The sequence below is a fragment of the Ovis canadensis genome, chromosome 16 (genome assembly GCF_042477335.2).
Source record: "Ovis canadensis isolate MfBH-ARS-UI-01 breed Bighorn chromosome 16, ARS-UI_OviCan_v2, whole genome shotgun sequence".
Taxonomy (NCBI): domain Eukaryota; kingdom Metazoa; phylum Chordata; class Mammalia; order Artiodactyla; family Bovidae; genus Ovis; species Ovis canadensis.
The window spans coordinates 14,196,394-14,221,150 of NC_091260.1; the positions used below are offsets into that span (position 1 = coordinate 14,196,394).

At 39.4% G+C, this 24,757-nt stretch overlaps 1 long non-coding RNA gene across 1 annotated transcript in view; it reads left to right on the forward strand.

The window, feature by feature from the left end:
- LOC138421673 (uncharacterized) overlaps positions 1–24,288 on the forward strand; it is a 30,886-nt gene extending 6,598 nt beyond the window's left edge. The window contains exon 3 of the long non-coding RNA XR_011249590.1: positions 22,866–24,288. This is a non-coding gene — a long non-coding RNA (uncharacterized lncRNA). The remainder of the gene's footprint in view (positions 1–22,865) is intronic.
- The last annotated feature ends 469 nt before the right edge of the window (positions 24,289–24,757 follow it).

A 24,757-nucleotide genomic window follows, 5' to 3' on the forward strand; every position in this document is an offset into this window, starting at 1 on the left:
GGGAAATGGCTCTCCAATTTGAGGAGTATTAATCACCTAATTAACCAGAACACCTGCTCGTAAAACTTATCCCACCCAGGGAACCAAATTAAACAAAGCACGAGGATGTGCCGCACGGACTTGGCGGTGACATCTGCATTTCTGGCTGGCCTCCTTGGCACTGGGGCTCACGAAACTCTCTAGCCAGCTGTTGGGTTTGCAGAAACTTTGAGAATACTAGCTTTGTTTAGCAAACAGTAATTAGTACAAACAGAGAAACTCTTCTTGCAACTTACCTGGAATCATGGATGTCCCTAATGCACTGGGTACTATTCTGAGTATTTTGCATATATTAACTATATAATCTTCATGGTAACCAGCTGAAGTCCCCTGCTGTAGCAGAGGCTGGCTCCATGCTCACAGATCCAGTTTCTTTTTCCTGGACACACAGGAAGACTACATTTCCCAGTTTCCTTTGCAGTCACATGGGGGCCATGTGCCTCATTCTGACCAGATAGAATGTGTGCAAAAGTGATGCATACCGCTTGCACAGCTGGTCTGTGAAATCTCTTATATAACCATGGAAGATTCCCTTCTGGCTGTTAGCTGGGTGTAATAGAGGGGATTCAGTGAAGGATCCCAAAGTATCACGGAAAGAGTAGTAGAGCCACAAAAAGAAGACGCTGGAGTCACTAAATTACCACATAGAAAACAGTGATCAAACACTCTGTAACATGAGAAAAACCTACAGTCTTACTGAGATCTTGAGGTTGTTTATTTCATCCGTTAGCATTAATTAACCAGGCTGAAACACCAGTGTAATCTTGGCAACTCTGTTTGCACAATCACACAGGACCAATCTTAGGGAAAGCTATTACCTGTGTGTGCTACAGTTTCAAAAACAACAGGGAATTCCTCCCATCCTGAAATCATACTTTCTTCTGTTAGCTCATAGATAAAATGCTTTTTAATAAACACCCTCATTATCTGCATTTTCCTTCTTATTCATATAACATATCTTTACTGAGTACGCTCAAGGTACAGGTAATATTAATCATCTTATAGTGAAGACAAAGTAAATATAAAGTCTTGTATGGGCAACAGATGTAAAATAATTAAACAAGAAAGTAGATAACTACAGATTACAAGATGTTAGGAAGAAAAGTAATAATGTGACATGATAAAGACCAAGTGAAGTTAACAGATGTTCCAAAAAGTGGTTAGGGAAAGAGACTCAAAAGACAAGAAGAGTCTTGCTATGATATAATAAGTTATGGAGTAGGGCAGGTCGCTATCCCAAGAGACAAAATAGAACACGTAAAGGCCCTGCAGTATGGCATGACTGGTTGGAGGAACAAAAAGGGCACTACGGTTAGATCCGAGAGCATAGGGGAGACCTGTTCTGGGAAGATCAGAGTTACTTCTCCGTCACTGTTGCGTTGACACCAGTCTATGCAAAGTGCAACAATGAGTGATCTTACCTCTGTCACTTGTGTGTATGATGAGAAACGTAAGCTCTTAGATTAACCTGACCAGATACAGAATCTATTGCAGTTCCAGGGGTGTTTATATACAACTGTTAGTCACTCAGTTCTGTCTGACTCTTTGCGACCCCATAGACTGTAGCCCACCAGGCTCCTCTGTCCATGGAATTCTCCAGGCAAGAATACTGGAGTAGGTTGCCATTTCCTTCTCCAGGGGATCTTCCTCATCCAGAGATTGAACCCTGGTCTGCATTGCAGGCATATTTTTTTACTGTCTGAACCACCAGGGAAGCCCCGGGGGCTGATAAAAGGCAAACTAGTTAAGGGAACTGTATTAAAGCTATCTGTATAGGCAACATCATATTTTCCCACAGCCTTTAGGTTTTTTGATGCTGCTGGTAGGCAGGGAGGAGACATGATGAAGACCACCAGCGTAGGAGATTAAAGCCTTTCTAATCATTGACTGAATTCTCACTCCTGGGGAAGGCAGGTAAAGTATTTTATTGTACAAATATCTGCTTTCCCAAGTTTAGCTAGTAGCACCATCATCTCCTTAAATGGTGAGGCCAAAAACCTAAATGTCATTTTCAACTCCTTCTTCTTTCCCTCTTAATTCACTCCATCCATCAGCTCACCAAAACCTCTCAATTCCTCAACTAATGTCTTGGTGAGATCCTACCCCCAACACTATCTCCTTGGCTTCGTTCAAGCCTCAATGGTTTCTTACTCAGGCCCTTTAACCAGCTCTCCTATTCAATTCCTCCAGTCACATTCCAGAGCTTAGAGGCATTTCCATTACTTAGAGACTACAGTCTAAGGTATATACATGGTAAAGAAGGGTCTTTATCAACAAACCTTTTCACTGCCTTTTTATCTTGCTTCAGTTCAGTCGCGCAGTCATGACTGACTCTTTGTGACCCCATGGACTGCAGCATGCCAGGCTTTTCCCTGTCCATCACCAACCCCCAGAGCTTGCTCAAACTCATGTCCATCGAGTCGGTGATGCCATCCAGCCATCTCATCCTCTGTCGTCCCCTTCTCCTCCTGCCTTCAATCTTTCCCAGCATCAGGGTCTTTTCCAATCAGTCAATTCTTCGCATCAGGTGGCCAAAATATTGGAGTTTCAGCATCAGTCCTTACAATGAATATTCAGGACGGATTTCCTTTAGGATGGACTGGTTGGATCTCCTTGCAGTCCAAGGGACTCTCAAGAGTCTTCTCCAACACAGTTCAAAAGCATCAATTCCTCTGTGCTCGGCTTTCTTTATAGTCCAACTCTCACATCCATACATGACTACTGGAGAAACCACAGCTTTGACTAGACAGACCTTTGCAGGCAAAGTAATGTCTCTGCTTTTTAATATGCTGTCTAGTTTGGTCATAGCTTTTCTTCCAAGGAGCAATCGTCTTTTAATTTCATGGCTGCAGTCACCATTTGCAGTGATTTGGGAGCCCAAGAAAATAAAGCCTCTCACTGTTTCCATTGTTTCTCCATCAATTTGCCATGAAGTGATGAGACTGGATGCCATGAACTTAAGTTTTCTGCATGTTGAATTTTAAGCTAACTTTTTCACTTTCCTCTTTCCCTTTCATCAAGAGGTTCTTTAGTTCTTCTTCACTTTCTGCCATAAGCGTGATGTCATCTGCATATCTGAGGTTATTGATATTTCTCCTGGCAATCTTGATTCCAGCTTGTGTTTCATCCAGCCCGGCATTTCTCATGATGTAGTCTGCATATAAATTAAATAAGCAGGGTGACAATATACAGTCTTGATGTACTCCTTTCCCAATCTGGAACCAGTCTGTTGTTCCATGTCCAGTTCTAACTGTTGCTTCTTGACCTGCGTATAGATTTCTCAGGAGGCAGGTAAGGTGGTCTGGTATTCCTATCTCTTGAAGAATTTTCCACAGTTTATTGTGATCCATACAGTCAAAGGCTTTGGCATAGTCAATAAAGCAGAAGTACATGTTTTTCTGGAACTTTCTTGCTTTTTCTATGATCCAACGGATATTGGCAATTTGATCTCTGGTTTGTCTGCCTTTTCCAAATCTAGCTTGAACATCTGGGAGGTCACAGTTCATGTACTGTTGAAGCCTTGCTTGGAGAATTTTGAGCATTACTTTCCTAGCATGTGAGATGAGTGCAATTGTGCTGTAGTCTGAACATTCTTTGGCATTGCCTTCCTTCACAAATCCCCATTCCCACCTTAGGCTGAGGCATAGAAAATTAAGGTCCCCTGAATGCACTGAAGTGTTTGCCATTTGTCATCTTATCTCATGCTGTTCCTTCTTTCTGCAATGCCCTTGCCCACCTCTTCCCTCTGGTGAAATTTTACTGGTCCTTCTTCATGCAACTCAAGCCTCACCACCTCTGTGAAATACTGTATACTGGCAGGAGGAGAAGGGGGCTGCAGAGGATGAGATGATTGGGTGGCATCAGCGACTCAATGGACATGAGTTAGAACAAACTCTGGGAGATAGTGAACGACAAGGAAGCCTGGTGTGCTGCAGTCCATGCAGTCACAAACAGTCGGACACGATTTAGTGACTGAACAACAATAACAAATATTAGAGACTTCTTCATTTGATCTCTTCTATTACTGTACACCTTACTCTAATGTAATTTTCTCTTTACACTTCTCCCTTCATCCCCAGTTAGACTGTGAGTTCCTTGAGAGATGGAATGTGACTGACTAAACTCCTTGAGAGAGTTATGTATCCTCAGTGGTGTGTCTGAATCCTCTTTACCATTCTTTCTTCAATCCATCTCTTTCAGAATTTCTTCCCAACATTCTACTGAAACTGACCTCCCCATTCTTCTAGCTACTTAAGCCTAAATTATTCTTCACTGCTCTCTTCCTTTTATGCTCAACATCCAAACAATCAGCAAATCCTGTTTATTGTTTCTTCAAGTCCAGAATTCTACCATTTTGCTTCATGTCTACTGTTCCCACAAGTGACTGTCACGTCTGGCCTGGATTATAGTAATAGCCTCCTATATCCTAGCTTCCATTCTCTGCTTTCTGTAAACAACTTCTAACCCATCAGTCTCATAATGTTAAAATACGTGTAAGATCATATCCCTTTTCTCATCCAAAGCTTCTAGCAAAGATCTCTCCCTTCTTAAACTGGGTACAATGTATGAAAAAGATGGATTTTAAACACTGGAAAATTGGAAGTGCGTGACTGTGCTCCCTGAAATGAGAAACAAATGAGATGAGTTGTACAAGTTTGCTCTTACTGCCTAGAGACATTTTCCAAGCTGAAGAACAGGGAGGAGAACTAAGCATTCTCTCTAAGCTGAAGAGACAAAGATTAGAGAGGCCAGTGAGTCTCAAGCTGTGAGACTGTACACTTGACAAGTAGCTGCTGAAAGAAGAGAGTTTCTGATTCTAAGAATCTACAGAGAGGCTCCTCTGAGTTTCTGGCTGAGAGTTTGTAAGAGAGGACTATAGGAGGCTGAGGGAAGAACCACCAGAGAGCAGTAGAATAGCCCTCACTCCTAGAGTTCACGCTGGAGTTCAGTGTTTCCACTGGCCACGGCGAAAGTCCCTCACAATACACAGGCCACTGGGTAAAAACCTCAGAAGAGCATTGGTTTTACAATAGAGCTAACAACACTACAAAGAGGGTGCACCTAAGCAAAGCTTAAAACAAATCTCAAAAGAATTCAACTGAGTTCATGTAACTTAACTGTGAGATAGGACAAAGTTCATACTCTTGAAAAAAAATCTACAACCTGAGCACTCAACAGTGTCAGTTTCACAAGACGGGCATTGTGTGTGCGTGCTCTGTTGTGTCTGACTCTGTGGCCCCGTGGACCGTAGCCCACCAGGCTCCTCTATCTGTGGGATTGTCCAGGTAAGAATACTAGAGTGGATTGCCATTTTCTCTTCCAGGGGATCTTCCTGACCCAGGAATTGAACTTGAGTCTCTCGCGTTGCAGGCAGATATATATATATATTTTTTTACCACTGTGCCACCTAGGAACCCCTTCAGAATGATTGTCATCTAATAAAAAGTCATCAGGAACACAAAAAAGCCTGAAAATATGATTTATAAAATAGAAAAAAGTAAAATCAATAGAAACAGACCTGGAAATGGTAGAGATGATAAAATTAACAGACAGTGATGTTAAAATAGCTATTATAAACATACTTGAAATTTAAAAGAGGTAGAAAAAAATGAAGATACAGAGAGAATCAAATGGAATTTCTAGGGCTAGAAAATATAATATCTAAAATGAAAGGCATTGGAGGGATTAACAACAGGTAAAATCCAGAAAAAGAACTTGTATCCAGGATTTTGTTTTTAATTGTACCACTTCACAATTAAAAGACTAACAGCCAAATTAAAGATAAGCAAAAGACCTTAAGAGATACTTCATCAAAGAAGATGTAGAAAGAGATACAAATAATAAGCAGACACATGGAAAGATGCAAAAAATCATTCAGTTCAGTTCAGTCGCTCAGCTGTGTCCGACTCTTTGCGACCCCATGAATCACAGCACGCCAGGCCTCCCTGTCCATCACCAACTCCCAGAGTTCACTCAGACTCACGTCCATCGAGTCAGTGATGCCATCCAGCCATCTCATCCTCTGTCTTCCTCTTCTCCTCCTGCCTCCAATCCCTCCCAGCATCAGAGTCTTTTCCAATGAGTCAACTCTTCACATGAGGTGGCCAAAGTACTAGAGTTTCAGCTTTAGCATCATTCCTTCCAAAGAAATCCCAGGGCTGATCCCCTTCAGAATGGATTGGTTGGATCTCCTTGCATTAGTCATAAATAAATGCCAGTTTAAATCTAAAGCTACCACTATATAGCCACTAGAATGGCCCAAACCAAAAAGTATGAAATTACTAAGCTTTGATGAGGATATAGACAAACTGGACCCCTGTTCATTGCTAGTAGGGATAAAAATGGTATATATGCTTTGGAAAAGAGTTTGGCAGTTTTTTAAAAATTAAACATATACTTATCATATATAGGACTCAGTAATTTTACTTCTAAGTGCTTGCCCAAGAAAAAGATATATCTATAAGAAAACCTGTGTAGTGATATTATTCATAATGGCCAAAAATTGAAAATATGTGTATATCTACCAGTTGATGACTGGATAAAAAAACTAAAAATAATATATTCATACAATGGAATGCTACTCACCAATTAAAATAAATTAAAACAAATTCCTGATATAGGCAATCATACATATGAAACTCTAAAACACATAAGGGATTTGATTTAGGTCAAACCTGAATGGCTGAGTGATTTTTCCTACTTTCTTCAATTTAAGCCTGAATTTTGCAATAAGGAGCTCATGATCTGAGCAACAGTCAGCTCCAGGTCTTGTTTTTGCTGACTGTATACTTCTCCATCTTTGGCTGCAAAGAATATAATCAATATGATTTCTATATATATCATCTATATTTATACCGTGTATAAAGTCATCTCTTGGGTTGTTGGAAATGGGTGTTGTCCATGACCAGTGAGTTCTCTTGACAAAACTGTTAGCCTTTGTCCTGCTTCATTCTGTACTCCAGGGCCAAACTTGCCTGTTATTCTAGGTATCTCTTGACTTCCTACTTTTGCATTCTAATCCCCTATGATGAAAAGGACATCTTTTTTTGATGTTAGTTCTAGAAGGTGTTGTAGGTCTTCATAGAACCAGTAAACTTTAGCTTCTTTGCCATCAGTGGTTGGGGCATAGACTTGGATTACTGTGATGTTCAGTGGTTTGCCCTGGAAATGAATTGAGATCATTCTATCACTTTTGAGATTGTACCCAAGTACTGCTTCAGCAATACGTGAACTGTGAACTTCCAGATGTTCAAGCTGGTTTTAGAAAAGGCAGAGGAGCCAGAGATCAAATTGCCAACATCTGCTGGATCATCGAAAAGGCAAGAGAGTTCCAGAAAAACTTCTATTTCTGCTTTATTGACTATGCCAAAGCCTTTGACTGTGTGGATCACAATAAACTGTGGAAAATTTTGAAAGAAATGGCAATTCCAGACCACCTGACCTACCTCTTGAGAAACCTATATGCAGGTCAGGAAGCAACAGTTAAAACTGGACATGGAACAACAGACTGGTTCCAAACAGGAAAAGGAATGTGTCAAGGCTGTATATTGTCACCCTGCTTATTTAACTTATATGTAGAGTACATCAGGAGAAATGCTGGGCTGGAAGAAGCACAAGCTGGAATCAAGATTGCCAGGAGAAATCTCAATAACCTCAGATATGAGATGACACCACCCTTATGGCAGAAAGTGAAGAGGAACTAAAAAGCCTCTTGATGCAAGTGAGCAAGTGAAAGTGGAGAGTGAAAAAGGTGGCTTAAAGCTCAACATTCAGAAAACGAAGATCATGGCATCTGGTCCCATCACTTCATGGGAAATTGGGGAAACAGAGGAAACAGTGTCAGACTTTATTTTTTTGGGCTCCAAAATCACTGCAGATGGTGATTGCAGCCATGAAATCAAAAGACGCTTACTCCTTGGAAGGAAGTTATGACCAACCTAGATAGCATATTGAAAAACAGAGACGTTACTTTGCCAACAAAGTTCTGTCTAGTCAAGGCTATGGTTTTTCCAGTGGTCGTGTATGGATGTGAGAGTTGAACTGTGAAGAAAGCTGAGCACCAAAGAACTGATGCTTTTGAACTATGGTGTTGGAGAAGACTCTTGAGAGTCCCTTGGACTGCAAGAAGATCCAACCAGTCCATCCTAAAGGAGATCAGTCCTGGGTGTTCATTGGAAGGAATGATGCTGAAGCTGAAACTCCAATACTTTGGCCACCTCATCTGAAGAGTTGACTCATTGGAAAAGACCCTGATTCTGGGAGGGATTGGGGGTAGGAGGAAAAGGGGACGACAGAGGATGAGATGGCTGGATGGCATCACTGACTTGATGCACATGAGTCTGAATGAACTCCGGGAGTTGGTGATGGACAGGGAGGCCTGGCGTTCTGCGATTCATGGGGTCGCAAAGAGTTGGACATGACTGAGCGACTGCACTGAACTGAACTGCATTTCAGACTCTTTAGTATAATAGCATTAAAAACATGAACTATTTAGATGAAAAAGACTGAAATGCTCACAGTGACAAAATGTTGGTGAGAGAATCTTATAAATGGATAGATACAACTGTGCTCATGGGTTGGAAAATTTAGATATCAATTTATCTCAAATTGATTTACACATTCAATGCAATCCCAATCAATATCCTAGCACGATTTTTTTTGTGTAGAAATTGACAGGGAAATTCTAAAATTTCTATCGAAAAGCAAAGGAACTAAAATCATTGAAACAGGTAATTCTGAATAAGAAGAAAATAGTTGAAGTAGTCACATTACCCACTTGAAGACTTACTCTAAAGATAGAGTAATCAAGATGGTGTAGTACTGACTAAAAGAGAGACATAGATCAAGGGAATAATATCAAGAGTTCAGAAATAGACCACACATATGTATGGTTATTGATTTTCAACCCAAGTGCCAGAGTAAGTCAGTATGTAAAAGATAATCTTTTCAGCAATGGGTGCTGGAACTATTGGCCATTTATATGCTAGATAAGTAAATAACCTCGACCTTTTTTTGCACCATGTGTAAAATTAACTTGAAATGATCTGTATCTAAATGTCAGCGTTACACATATAAAAACTTCTAGAAGATGTAGGAGAAAATCTTTTTGATTTTGAGTTAGGCAAAGATTTCTTAAATAAGCTACAGGGAGCACAGACCATAACAAAAGAGAATTGATAACGGAACTATGTCAAAAGTCATCTCTTGTTTGAAAGATATTAAGAAAATTAAAGATAAGTGACATATATCTGATAATGGCTTGTGTTCAGAATATTAAAATACCTCTCAAAATTCAGTAAGACAAGGAAACTAATAAAATTGGTAAAAGCTTGAACAGACCCTTTACCAAAGAAGACATATAGATGGTAAATAAACATTTGAAAAGAAACTAAACATCACTAGTCATCAGAGAAACTGCAATTAAAATCATAGTGAGAAACCACTACATACTCACTGACTAAAATTAAAAAGTGCCATTGAGAATGTAGGGCACCTGGAGGCCTCAGACACATTAGTGATGGGGATGTGAAAGGTTAAAGTCTTTGGCAGTTTCTAGTAATGTTATCTGGAGAAGGCAATGGCACCCCACTCCAGTACTCTTGCCTGGAAAATCCCATGGATCGAGGAGCCTGGTGGGCTGCAGTCCACGGGGTCGCTAAGAGTCGGACACGACTGAGCGACTTCACTTTCACTTTTCACTTTCATGCATTGGAGAAGGAAATGGCAACCCACTCCAGTGTTCTTGCCTGGAGAATCCCAGGAATGGGGGAGCCTGGTGGGCTGCCGTCTATGGGGTCACACAGAGTCGGACACGACTGAAGCGACTTAGCAGAAGGAACAGCAGTAATGTTATCAATTCACTTACTATGTGACCCAGAACCCCCACTTCTAGTATTTTAACCAAGAAAATTGATAACCCATGTCCACAAAAAGCCTGTTTACAGATGTTTGTAAAAGTTTTATTTATTATAATCATATAATAGAAGCAACTGCTGAATGGATAACCAAAGCCGGGAAAGATTGAAGGCAGGAGGAAAGTGGATGACAGAGGACAAGACGGTTGGATGGCATCACTGAATCCATGGACATGTGTTTGAGCTAGCTCTGGGAGATGGTGAAGGACAGGGAAGCTTGATGCGCTGCAGTCCATGGGGTCACAAAGAGTCAGACACGACTGAGCGACTGAACAATAACAAATGTAATGGAATACAACTTAGTATAAAAATAAAGCATCAATATAAGCAACAAAGATGAATTTTAGAAGCATTAGTGAAAGAAAGTATAAAACATATACTCTATAATTACATTTATATGACATAAAAAGGCAAAAAAAAAATCTAAAAACAGATTGATCGTTGGTTGCTAGGGACTGGCTGTGGGAGGAGTTGATTAACTACAAAAAGACACACAGAAGCACTTTGCAGACGCTGGCAGGCTACAGTCCGTGAGGTTGCAGGGCCGGGCATGACAGGCTGTGTGCACGTGCACGTGGATACACGCGCGCGCACGCGGGAGGTACCAGGGCTCTGGCATAAAGCAGTGGGACTTAGAGTCTCATGGCTGCCGTAATCACACCCCGCGCAGCTGCATCCATTTTGTGTCTGTTCCCTTTCGTTTTCCATGACAGGCTGTGTGCACGTGCACGTGGATACACGCGCGCGCACGCGGGAGGTACCAGGGCTCCGGCATAAAGCAGTGGGACTTGGAGTCTCATGGCTGCCGTAATCACACCCCGCGCAGCTGCACCCGTTTTGCGTTTCTTCCCTTCCGTTTTCCACGGAAGCGGGGTTACTCCTTCACTTGGCCTCAGAACTCAGCCTGCAGTTTCCCTCCTGTTACAGCTCTACCAGGGATTCTTGTTGCTGACCCTTAGTGTCTACTGCCTTCACAGACATCTTCAATTGGCCTGATGGATCAGTTGCTAGTCTGTTATTTCAACTGGAGATATATTCTCTAAACCTACCTAGAGCTGAATTTTCTAAACCAGACCCATCTGTAAACTGTAGCACTGTTATCATTATTCTGCTTTTTAATAATAATCATGACAGTAATAATAATGACGATAATGTAGCAACACTACCATTAATTGGCAATTGGGCCTAAGACAGTGCTAAATACTTATAACAATCCTCACGACTTTCAGTAACACAGGCTTGGCCATCATTTTACAGTGAAGAATTAGGACCCAAGCCTCTCAGTGGCTTACCACCCTTATGGCAGAAAGTGAAGAGGAACTAAAAAGCCTCTTGATGAAAGTGAAAGAGGAGGGTGAAAAAATTGGCTTAAAGCTCAACATTCAGAAAACAAAGATCATGGCATCCGGTCCCATCACTTCATGGGAAATAGATGGGGAAACAGTGGAAAGTATCAGACTTTATTTTTGGGGGCTCAAAAATCACTGCAGATGGTGACTGCAGCCATGAAATTAAAAGACGCTTACTTCTTGGAAGAAAAGTTATGACCAACCTAGATAGGATATTCAAAAGCAGAGACATTACTTTGCCCACTAAGGTCTGTCTAGTCAAAGCTATGGTTTTTCCAGGGGTCATGTATGGGTGTGAGAGTTGGACTGTGAAGAAGGCTGAGTGCTGAAGAACTGATGCTTTTGAACTGTCGTGTTGGAGAAGATTCTTGAGAGTCCCTTGGACTGCAAGGAGATCCAACCAGTTCATTCTGAATGAGATCAGCCCTGGGATTTCTTTGGAAGGAATGATGCTAAAGCTGAACCTCCAGTACTTTGGCCACCTCATGCGAGGAGTTGACTCATTGGAAAAGACTTTGATGCTGGGAAGGATTGGGGGCAGGAGGAGAAGAGGACGACAGAGGATGAGATGGGTGGATGGCATCACAGACTCGATGGACGTGAGTCTAAGTGAACTCCAGGAGTTGGTGATGGACAGGGAGGCCTGTCGTGCTGCGATTCATGGGGTCGCGAAGAGTCAGACACAACTGAGCGACTAAACTGAACTGAACTGAACTGAACTGAACTAAAGCCTATGAATGGCAGATCTGAACTCCAGCACAGGTTTGACTCCAAAACCTACATTTTCTCCCCCAGTTAAGAAGCCCCAAGAGCTCACCTTGCCTATCAGCCAGGACATATTGGCACAGAAAATAATTTAGGTCAAGTTTTTGGAAAGAGTGAAAGAAATAAGTCTTCCAAAAAATGTTCGTCAAAATTTTCCTCATAATCAGGCCACTGGCAACATTTAGATATTCTCTTTAATTACAACAGGGCCACTTACCAGACATCTGCTTTTTTTGGATGACTGCTGATAGGCAAATCCTGGTGGCAGGTTGGTGATTACGCACCTCACCTATTTGACCGCTTACTTATATCTGACGCATGGCATACATCACTGATCAGTCATAGCAATCTCCACCACAGAGGCCTTAGGTGTCTTCACAATCCTTCTCATTGTTCTGCTGAGAGCAATGAAAAGGATTCTAGCAACTGATTACCAGTGATAGGTAAGTTAAGAATCATTTGCCTTCCCAGTCCTGGCTGAGCTTGTTCAGCATGTGTGTTGATTCTTCCCTTCCACTGGTAAAAACACATATACGGTGACAGATGAATTGCAAAGGTATCACCTAGCAACAAGTCTGCCTTTAAGTATCCCTCCTGAGAGGTCATATTCATAGATACCTACAGCTACTCTTAAGATCTGTCAGCCCTAGAACACCGAGGCAGCAACCTCAGCAATCAGGATTTTTATATATCTGGTTCAACATTTATAAGGTGAAGAAGTGGGCAATAATTTAACCATCCCTGAAAAGGATAAAATCTAGAGCAGTGGTTCTTAGCCCCAACTACACACCAAAAAGCCCCAGGGAGCCTTTAAATGATACAGATTCCCAAACACTATTTTAGACTAATTAATTTCACATCTAGACACATATGCTAAAGAACTGAGCAGTTCCAGATCTAAGAGCATACATGGGAAAAGATACCAATTAGAGCATTGCTTAAAAGTGCAAATTATTGGGCAAACCTAAAGGCCCACCAAAATAATGGATAATAAATTGTGATTATACATACAGTGCAAAAGATGCAACTAAGTCAATGAAAGCATTGTGTATGTATCAACATAAATACCCTACTAAAACACAAGTGGAAAATGAAGTACCAAACACATGAAGTATTATATCATTTGTATAAAACTTGAAACAAGCAAATTCAATACTGCAGCTCAAATGTCCTATGTTTCTTATGGATATATTCATGTGAAAAATTAATTAGAAAATCAATATTTATGTAAACACTAAATTCTGGATAGTAGTCACCTATGGAGAATAAGAGAGGGCAATGGGATAAGGCACTTCAACTCTATCTGTAATATATTATTTCTTTAGAAAGTTTTAAAACAAATATGGCTAAATATTAAGAACTAGCAAAGGTGAAGAGTCAGTTCAAGAGTGTTTTGTAAACAACTTTGTAAAGCAACTACATTCCAAATAAAATTAATTTTAAAAGAGTGCTTTGTATCATTTTTAAACTTTTATGTATGCCTAAGTATGTAAATATAAAAATTAAGATCTAAATAGACATTTCTCCAAAGAAAACATACAGATGGCCAAGAGGCACATGAAAAAATGCTCAACATCACTAATTATTAGAGAAATGCAAATCAAAACTACAATGAGGTATTACCACACACCAGTCAGAAATGGCCATCATCAAAAAATCTACAATAAATATTGGAGAGGAAGTGGAGAAAAGGGAACTATCTTACGCTGTTGGTAGGAATGTAAATTGGTAGAGTCACTATGGAGAACAGTGCAGAGGTTTCTTAAAAAACTAAAATTAGAGCTACCATATGACCCATCAGGGCTTCCCAGGTGGTGCCAATGGTAAAGAACCCATCTGCCAATGCAAGAGACATAAGAGATGGGGGTTTGGTACCTGGGTCAGGATGATTCCCCGGAGGAGGGCACAGCAGCTCACTCCAGTATTCTTGCCTTGAGAATCTCATGGACAGAGGAGACTGGAGGCTTACAGCCCATAGCGTCACACATGACTGAAGCAGCTGAGTACCCATGCATTCATGATCCAGCAATCCCACTCCTGGGCATATATTCAGAGAAAATCATAATTCGAAAAGATGCATGTATTCCAGTGTTCATTGCAGCACTGTCTACAAAAAACAGGACATGGAAGCAACCTACGTGTCCATCAGTGGAGGAGAGAATAAAGAAGATGTGATACATGTAAGAAATGAAATATACTCAGCCATAAATGAACAATGCCATTTGAAGTGGCGTGGATGGACCTGGAGATAGTGAGACCAAGTAAGCCGGACAGAGAAAGACAAATACATGATATTGTTTATACGTAGAACCTTTAAAAAATGGTACAAATGCACCTACTTACAAGACAGAAATAGTCACAGATATAGAAAACACACTTATACAGTTACCAGGGGACAAGGGACGAGGGATAAACTGGAAGATTGAGATTGACATACACATACTACTATGTATAAAATAGATAACTAATAAGAACCTAGTGTAGCAAGGGAACTCTGTTCAATACTCTGTAAGGACCTATATGGGAAAGGAATCTAAAAGTGATATGTATACGTATAACTTATTCACTTTGCTGTTCAGCAGAAACTAACATAATATTGTAAATCAACTATACTCCAATAAAAATTAATTAAAAAATAATAAAATTATTCTTTCTGCTCTTAAGATCATCTAATGAAATGTATGAAAAATCATTAGCATGGAGCTTTATAACTGGTACTCAGTAATCAGTCATTAAATGATAGATTTATAAGCTCATCAATTATGTTCAAATACACTCAAAGACATTCAAAATAATAAATTTTAATAACACAGTTGAAGCAATTAAAATATCCAATTAAAACTGTTGTGTAAAATATAATAGTTTAATTTATATGAGTGGGCACATGAAAGAATATTCACCCACCGAAGTGATGGTTTTTGAAGATTAACCTTATGGAAAATACTTAATATATAATGTTAAATGAAAAAAAACAGAATGTAATACTGGTTGTATATGTGATATCTAACTATGAGGAGATTGGAGCAAAAGTCAGCATAAAAAGCAAAACAAGGAGAATGGCAGAATGATGAGTGATTTACTTCCCTTCTCTATTTGCAACTTTTTCCTAATTTCTTACGATTAAAAAAGTTAAGAATTCAAAGTGAGTTCACACTTTCTTAGGTAGATTACAAAGAAAAAGGCACCACATGGTTCCTACTGTCAGAATCTTAGAGAGAAGTAGATACACACGCTGATGTGTAGATCTGATGATGGTAACTACAAGCTTTTGAACATTGGCTTTTGATTCAATATGGTCAACCCTTTTAAAATCTGTGCAAGTTATAAATTCTTGTCTCCAATATAACTGAGGCTCAAAGATATATGTGACTTTCACATCCTCTTTCTCCTCAAACCACAAAAAGAGACTCTCTCCCACTCCCTTTCTTCCTGCTCCTTCTCCTCCTCCCCTTCTCCCCGAGTCTGTCTCTGAACTGGGCTCCCAGATCACTGAGAAAGCTGAAGCAATCACAAGAACTCTTCTCCTTCCCTAGATGCTATCACCACAGCTAGCCACCTGCTACCATTTTCACTCATAGACTTCTCTTTGCCTTCTCACTTGTGTGAACCATCCATGTTCCCATCTAAAGGGAAACCCTTCCATCTGTGCACCAGATCCCACTCCCCTCTCTTCCATGATCATTCTAGCAATCCCTCCTCTCTCTTCTATGTAAATAAATTTCTCTACTGGGCTTTCTTTCCATCATAAACATGTGCTGTATTCTCTCCCATTAAAAAGAGAACATTCTTCTTGATCTCACTTCCGCATCCATCACCAATCTTGCTCCACTTTGAACAGAAGTTTTCTCTATAGGCAGTCACCAGTGCTCCCCATCCACCACTCCACTAAAATACCCTGACCAAGGTTGACAATGACATTGATGTGTTGCTGAATCAGTGGTCAATTCTAAGTCCTTGTCTTGATCTGTTTCACACAGCTGCTCACTCTCTTTTAATACTGTCTTCCACTACACTCTGTTGCTTTTCTTCCTTCCTAGATGAATAAACTGCTTCAGTGTTCTTTCCTTATTCCTATTCTCCCCAGTCTCTTTATGTTTAAATGTTTCAGAACTCCGTGTTTGGATCTCTTCCCTTCTTTATTTTTACTAATTTTTCAGTGATCTTATCTGGTTTCAAGACTTTAAACACCATCTGCATACTGATGGCTCTTAAATTTATATCTTTATGCCAGACTCCAGATTTGTACATATGATTGCCTATCCTACATTTCCACTTGGCTGTTTAATGGAAATCTCAAACTTAACACATTCAAAACTGAATTCCTTGTCTTTCCCCTAAAACTTTCTGTTTGCTGCTTTGCTCATCTCAGCAGATGGAAACTGCATTCTTGAAGTCTCTCAGCCCCCAAACTTTGGAATCATCCCCGGCTCCTTTCCTTTTTACCCCCCACATTCAGTACGTCAGGAAATCCTGTTAGTTATGTTTTCAAAATACCTTCAGGTTTTGGCCACTTCTCACCACTCCACAACCTTTCTCCAAGTAATGAAGATACTTGTCTTTGACTCCTGCAACCATCCCTTAACTGGGCTGTTCCTATTGTTCCTTCCTACACCATTCCAGTGACACCCTATTCCACTCAAAGCCAAAGTCCTTACAATGGCTTAAGCTTTACGAGGTCTGCAGGCACCCCATGACATCCAGACCTCCTTCCTTATTATTGTCTCCTTCACTTATTCCACTCCAGCCCTACTGACTTCTGTTCTGTTCACTGAATATGCTAGGCACGCTTCTGCCTTGACTTTCTCCAGATTTTCCCTCAACCTGGGGCAAACTCCCCTTAGATATCTGCTTGTGTCACACTCTCATCTCCTTCAAGTCTTTGCTTATATATGGCTAATCAGTGACCATGTTACTGAATATAGCAGTCTCCACCTCCATCCCCAACACTAGCTCCTCCTTACCCTGCTTTATTTCCCCCCTTTTGCTGAGCATTTATCTATTTTTGTATCATATAAGTCATTTGCTTTTCTTGTTTATTATTTATTGACTATCTCCTGTGCTAGAATGTGAGTGTCTTAAAGAAAGGTCCCTTTATTTTGCTTAGTGATATGTCCCAGTGCTAAGAGCAGAACCTATACCAATGGATACAAATTAAAATGACAACAAAATAGCATTACACACAGATTAGAAGGGAAATGGGGGATAGTACGAAGTGCTGCTGAGGGTGTGGAGCAACTAGAACTCTCACACATTGCTAATATTAATGCAAAATTGTACAACCACTTTAGAAAACCATCCGTCAACTCATATAGTTAAATATACACTCACCATATATGATCCAGCAGTCCCATTACCCTAAAGAAATGAAAGCATGTATTGATACAAAACTTTGTATGCAGATGTTTATAACAACTTTGTTCATAAATGCCAAACACTGAAAACAACCCAAATGCCTTTCAACTGGTGGTTAGGAAAATAAGAAGTATTGCATTTATTCAGTGGAATACTACTCAGCAAAAATAAATGAACTATACTTACATACAACAGCTTAGATGAATCTCAAAATACATTTTATATTGAGAAAAGTTGGAAAAGGCTACATTCTGTATAATTCCATTTATATAATATTCTGGAAAATAAAAAACACAGAGATGGAAGACATATCAGTGGTTTCCATAGACTGGGGTGGAAGCAGGGGTAACCACGAAGGGGAATGAGGGAATTTTTTTGTGTCGGAATCATTCTATATTTTGGCTGTAGTAGAGATTGTTTGACTGTATACACTTGTCAAATCTCATAGAACCGTACAGTAAAAGAATTTTGCCCAGTGTAAACTATACTTAATATACCTGACTAAAAAAGGAAAAATCTAGATTGACTGTTGTTCTTTCTTCAGCACTTTGAAATTATGATTTCACTGCCTTTCATCCTTTGTTGTTGTTATGATAAATAGTATCTTTTGGCTTAACTACAATATATCAAGAGATGTGTTTATTTTCATTTCTGTTTACCCATTGCTTTCTAAATCTGAGAAGTTACATCTTTTATTAAGTCTGGAAATTTTTAAGTACTATCTCTTTGAATGTTTTATCTCCTATGCGCTATACTCTCTCTTTATGTAGTATCTATTACAGATAAATTTGACCCTTTTAATTCTTACATTCTTTTTTATTAATATTTTTTCATCTTATTATCCTCCAATGGCATTCTGGAGAAGTTCTTCAGATTTATTTCTCAACTTTCAATTCTCATCTCAGTTTTGTCTGATCTGCAATTTTTGTAACCAATCCATTGCCTTCTCAGGAACAAGACAAGGGTGCCCACTCTCATCACTACTATTCAACATAGTTTTGGAAGTTTGGGCCACAGCAATCAGAGCAGAAAAAGAAATAAAAGAAACCAAGATTGGAAAAGAGAAGTAAAACTCTCACTGTTTGCAGATGACAGGATCCTCTACATAGAAAACCCTAAAGACTTCACCAGAAAATTACTAGAGCTAATCAATGAATATAGTAAAGTTGCAGGATATAAAATTAAGACAAAGAAATCCCTTGGATTCCTATACCCTAACAATGAGAAAACAGAAAGAGAAATTAAGGAAACAATTCCATCAGCATTGCAACAAAAAGAATAAAATACTTAGGAATATATCTACCTAAAGAAACAAAAGACCTATATATAGAAAACAATAAAATGCTGGTGAAAGAAATCAAAGAGGACACAAATAGATGGAGAAATATACCGTATTCATGGATTGGAAAAATCAATATAGTGAAAATGAATATACTACCCAAAGCAATCTATAGATTCAATGCAATCCCTATCAAGCTACCAACAGTATTTTTCAGAGAACTAGAACAAATAATTTCACAATTTGTATGGAAATACAAAAAACCTCAAATAGCCAAAGCAATCTTGAGAAAGAAGAATGGAACTGGAGGAATCAACCTGCTTGACTTCAGGCTCTACTACAAAGCCACAGTCATCAAGACAGTATGGTACTGGCACAAAAACAGAAATATAGATCAATGGAACAAAACAGAAAGCCCAGAGATAAATCCACACACCTATGGTCACCTTATCTTTGACAAAGGAGGCAAGAATATACAATGGAGAAAAGACAATCTCTTTAACAAGTGGTGCTGGGAAAACTGGTCAACCACTTGAAAAAGAATGAAACTAGAACACTTTCTAACACCGCACACAAAAATAAACTCAAAATGGATTAAAGATCTAAACATAAGACCAGAAACTATTAAACTCCTAGAGGAAAACAAAGGCAAAACACTCTCCGACATAAACCACAGCAGGATCCTCTATGACCCACCTCCCAGAATACTGGAAATAAAAGCAAAAATAAACAAATGGGATCTAATTAAAATTAAAAGCTTCTGCACAACAAAGGAAAGTATAAGCAAGGTGAAAAGACAGCCTTCAGAATGGGAGAAAATAATAGCAAACAGCAACTGACAAAGAATTAATTTCAAAAATATACAAGCAACTCCTGCAGCTCAATTCCAGAAAAATAAATGACCCAGTCAAAAAGTGGGCCAAAAACTAAACAGACATTTCTCCAAAAAAGACATACAGATGGCTAACAAACACATGAAAAGATGCTCAACATCACTCATTATCAGAGAAATGCAAACCAAAACCACAATGAGGTCCCATTTCACGCCAATCAGAATGGCTGTGATCCAAAAGTCTACAATCAATAACTGCTGGAGAGGGTATGGAGAAAAGGGAACCCTCTTACACTTGTTGGTGGGAATGCAAACTAGTACAGCCACTATGGAGAACAGTGTGGAGATTCCTTAAAAAACTGGAAATAGAACTGCCATATGACCCAGCAATCCCACTTCTGGGCATACACACTGAGGAAACCAGAATTGAAAGAGACACGTGTACCCCAATGTTCATCACAGCACTGTTTATAATAGCCAGGACATGGAAGCAACCTAGATGTCCATCAGCAGATGAATGGATAAGAAAGCTGTGGTACATATACACAATGGAGTATTACGCAGCCATTAAAAAGAATACATCTGAATCAGTTCTAATGAGGTGGATGAAACTGGAGCCTATTATACAGAGTGAAGTAAGCCAGAAAGAAAACACCAATACAGTATACTAACACATATATATGGAATTTAGAAAGAAGGGAACAATAACCCTGTATGTGAGACAGCAAAAGAGACACAGATGTATAGAACAGTCTTTTGGACTCTGTGGGAGAGGGCGAGGGCAGAATGATAAGGGAGAACGGCATTGAAACATGTAAAATAGCATATGTGAAATGAATCACCAGTCCAGGTTTGATGCATGATACAGGGTGCTTGGGACTGCTCCACTGGGATGACCCAGAGGGATGGGATGGGGAAGGAGGTGGAAGGGGGGTTCAGGATGGGGAACACATGTACACCCGTGGCAGATTCATGTCAATATTATGGCAAAACCAATACAATATTGTAAAGTAAAATAAATTAATTAATTAAAAAATAAATTTAAAAAAATAAAAAATTTTAATAAAGTTAAAGTTTATTGTAACATAACATACACACACAATTTTGCATAAATCATAAATGTCAACTCAAATAATTTTCACAAACTGCTGTGAAACCACCTCCCAGAACAAGAAATCAAGTATTGCTAGCATCCCAAAGACCCCCTTCACATTGCTTCTCAGCCACCAGATCCTCAGCCAAGGCTACCACAATTTTAATACCATAGATTAGTTTTACTCATCTTGAACTTAATTATAAATGGAATTTTCAATCTGAAATCTCTTGGCTTTTTTATTCAACATTATGTTTGTGAGGGTCATCATATTGTTGTGTGTAGCATTCATTTCTCACTGTGGTTTAGTATCAGTTGTCTTAAGACATTACATGTGATCTATTTATGTACATGTGGGTAGTTTCCTAGTTGAGTCAGTTATGAATAAGACTGTATGTACATTCTTGTACATATTTCTGCCTTTCTGTTGAGTATACATGTAGGAGTAGAATTACTGTCATAGGATAGATAAGTCTTCTCTTGATGCTGTGACAAATTGCCACAAACTTACTGGCTTAAGACAACAAATTTAATAACATACAGTTTATATCAGAAAGCTAACATGAATCTCACTGAGCTAAGATGAAGGTTTAACTTTAGAAGGCAATGGATTAGCAGGGCTGTCTCTCTTTCTGGAGGCTCTGGGAAATAATCCATTTCCTTGTCTTTTCCAACTTCTAGAGACCACCTGCTCTCTTTGGCTCACGTGCCTCCAACAGTAACTTTGATTCAAATCCTTCTCACTCTTTCATTTGGTTCTCTCTCATGATTTCCTCTTCCACTCTTAAGTACCCTTGTGATTACATTGGGAACGCCCAGATAGTCTCCCTATTTTAAGGTCAGGTGATTTGTAACCTTAATTCTGTCTACAAACTTAATTTCTCTTTGCCATATAACCTAACATATTCACAGGTCCTTGAGAGTAAGACATGGACATCTTTGGGGAGCCATATTTTGCCTGCCACATAGGGTATGCATATGTTCAGTTTCATTTTACTACGTAATAAGTTTTTTAAAGAAGCTATTAACTTACACCCCCACAGCAGTGGAGGACAGTTCTAGTTGTTTGATATATTTGCAAACACATTATTTTTTATTTTATTCATTTTGGTGAATATTCATTGTACTGGTATCACACTTAAGTTTTAATTTGTATTTCCCCAATGGCTTAAGATGTTGAGCATCTTTTTCAGTGGTAACCGGCCTTTGGAAAGCTTCTTTTCTGAAGTTCGTATTTGAGTCTTTTGCTCATATTTTTATTGGGATTACATCTTTATTGCTAATCTGTCTATGAATAAAGTTCTAGCAATAGATTTCCTTAGGTATTATGGATGTTTAGGTATTATGGATGTTTTGGTATTATGGATGTGCTATGTACTCAGATGCTCAGTCGTATCCGACTCTTTGTGATCCCATAGATTGCAGACTGCCAGGCTCCTCTGTCCATGTGATTCTCCCAGCAAGAATACTGGCAATCCTTTGTCAGCTATATATACTATAAATAACTTTTCTCATTCTATGGCTTGTCTATTCTATTCTATTTCTCATTCTATGGCTTGTCTTATCACTTTCATAGTGGTATCTTTTGACAAACAGAACTTCCTAATTCTAACATAGTCCAACTGTTTTCTATTGTTATTATTTCATGGTTATTCCATATAAGAAATTTGGCTTGAAAATATTCTTCAGTGTTCTTATTTATAAACTTTATTTTCATACTTAATTTTTCTATAATGTAAGGTATAAATAAAATTTCAATTTTTTCATATGGATATCCAATTGACAAAATATTAATTTATTAAAAAGATTTCACTTCCTATTACAATTCAGTTTCACCTTTGTCAAAAAATGAGTAAATATATGTGAGGTCTGTGTGTCTTTTACTGATTTTTCAATTTGAAATGCAATTCTCATTTTAAAAATATTTGCTCATATATTTTTCAAAAAGTTAAAAAAAAATTTCCCAGTGGTACCCTTTATTTCTTATCTCTTCTTGCTATTCTTTGGAACTCTGCATTCAGATGCTTATATCTTTCCTTTTCTCCTTTGCTTTTCGCTTCTCTTCTTCTCACAGCTATTTGTCAGGACTCCTCAGACAGCCATTTTGCTTTTTTGCATTTCTTTTCCATGGGGATAGTCTTGATTCCTGTCTCCTGTACAATGACAAAAACCTCTGTCCATAGTTCATCAGGCACTCTATCTATCAGATCTAATCCCTTAAACCTATTTCTATTGGTTTTAGAAAAGGCAGAGGAACCAGAGATCAAACTGCCAACATCTGCTGGATCATCGAGAAAGCAAGAGAATTATAGAAAAACACCTATTTCTGCTTTATTGACTATGCCAAAGCCTTTGACTGTGTGGATCACAATAAACTGTGAAAAATTCTGAAAAAGACGGGAATACCAGACCACCTGACCTGCCTCTTGAGAAACCTATATGCAGGTCAGGAAGCAACAGTTAGAACTGGACATGGAACAACAGACTGGTTCCAAATAGGAAAAGGAGTACGTCAAAGCTGTATATTGTCACCCTGCTTATTTAACTTATATGCATAGTACATCATGAGAAACGCTGGGCTGGAAGAAGCACAAGCTGGAATCAAGATTGCCAGAAGAAATCTCAATAACCTCAGATATGAGATGACACCACCCTTATGGCAGAAAATGAAGAGGAACTAAAGAGCCTCTTGATGAAAGTGAAAGAGGAGAGTGAAAAAGATGGCTTAAAGCTCAACATTCAGAAAACGAAGATCATGGCATCCGGTCCCATCACTTCATGGCAAATAGATGGGGAAACAGTGGAAACAGTGTCAGACTTTATTTTTTTGGGCTCCAAAATCAATGCAGATGGTGACTGCATCCATGAAATTAAAAGACGCTTACTCCTTGGAAGAAAAGTTATGACCAACCTAGATAGCATATTAAAAAGCAGAGACATTATTTTGCCAACAAAGGTCTGTCTAGTCAAGGCTATGGTTTTTCCAGTGGTCACGTATGGATGTGAGAGTTGGACTGTGAAGAAAGCTGAGTGCCAAAGAACTGGCGCTTTTGAACTGTGGCGTTGGGAGAAGAGTCTTGAGAAACCCTTGGACTGCAAGGAGATCCAACCAGTCCGTTCTGAAGATCAGCCCTGGGATTTCTTTGGAGGGAATGATGCTGAAGCTGAAACTCCAGTACTTTGGCCACCTCATGTGAAGAGTTGACTCATTGGAAAAGACTCTGGTGCTGGGAGGGATTGGAGGCAGGAGGAGAAGGGGACGACAGAGGATGAGATGCCTGGATGGCATCACTGACTCGATGGACGTGAGTCTGAGTGAACTCCAGGAGTTGGTGATGGACAGGGAGGCCTGGCGTGCTGTGATTCATGGGGTCGCAGGGTCAGACACGACTGAGCGACTGAACTGAACTGAACTGACCCTTTATTTCTATAAATGATACTTCAAATATTCAAAATGCACTTTTAATATTATCTCTAACATATAGTTCCATTATTTCTGACTTTAGGACCATTAATTCTTGAGTTATTTCTGCTGTTTCCCTCACAGTGGGCTGCCTCCCTGTGTAGTTTTAATTTTTGTATGAGAACTTCTTTTCAATGAGCTGTCTATGTCTGTATTTGTACATAAGAGACACACAACATGAGTTTTGGCTTAACACATAAAAGCTTATTTTTCTTCTCACGCAAACTTTGCAGCTGCCTTCCAAGCAGTGTGATCCAGCAATCCAGCTGTTTCCATCTAGTGGCGAAACTATCTCAAGATGCAGCTGCCACTGTCACCAAGAAACAAAGATGAAGAGCAAGAGACCTTATGCCTTCTCGTCCATCTTTCAGTTCAGAGGTGACCTGTGTCACTTCCACTTAGTGGAACTGCCTAGAAATAATCCGTTGGTCCTAACTAACTGCAAGTGGCCTGCAAATTATAAGGGAGCACACAAATAGCTGGTGAGCAATAAAAGCCTCTGCTTTTAGATAACCAAGGGTAACAACTCTAAAGGCCCATTCAGTCATTTCATCCAGTTCAAACCCCGTCAGATGCAGACATGGTTCCTCTTTGTCTTGAGGTCTGTGAACCAAAGAGATAATATCCTCTCCTTTTCTAACAATGGTAGAACAGCAGCAGGATAAGTGAAT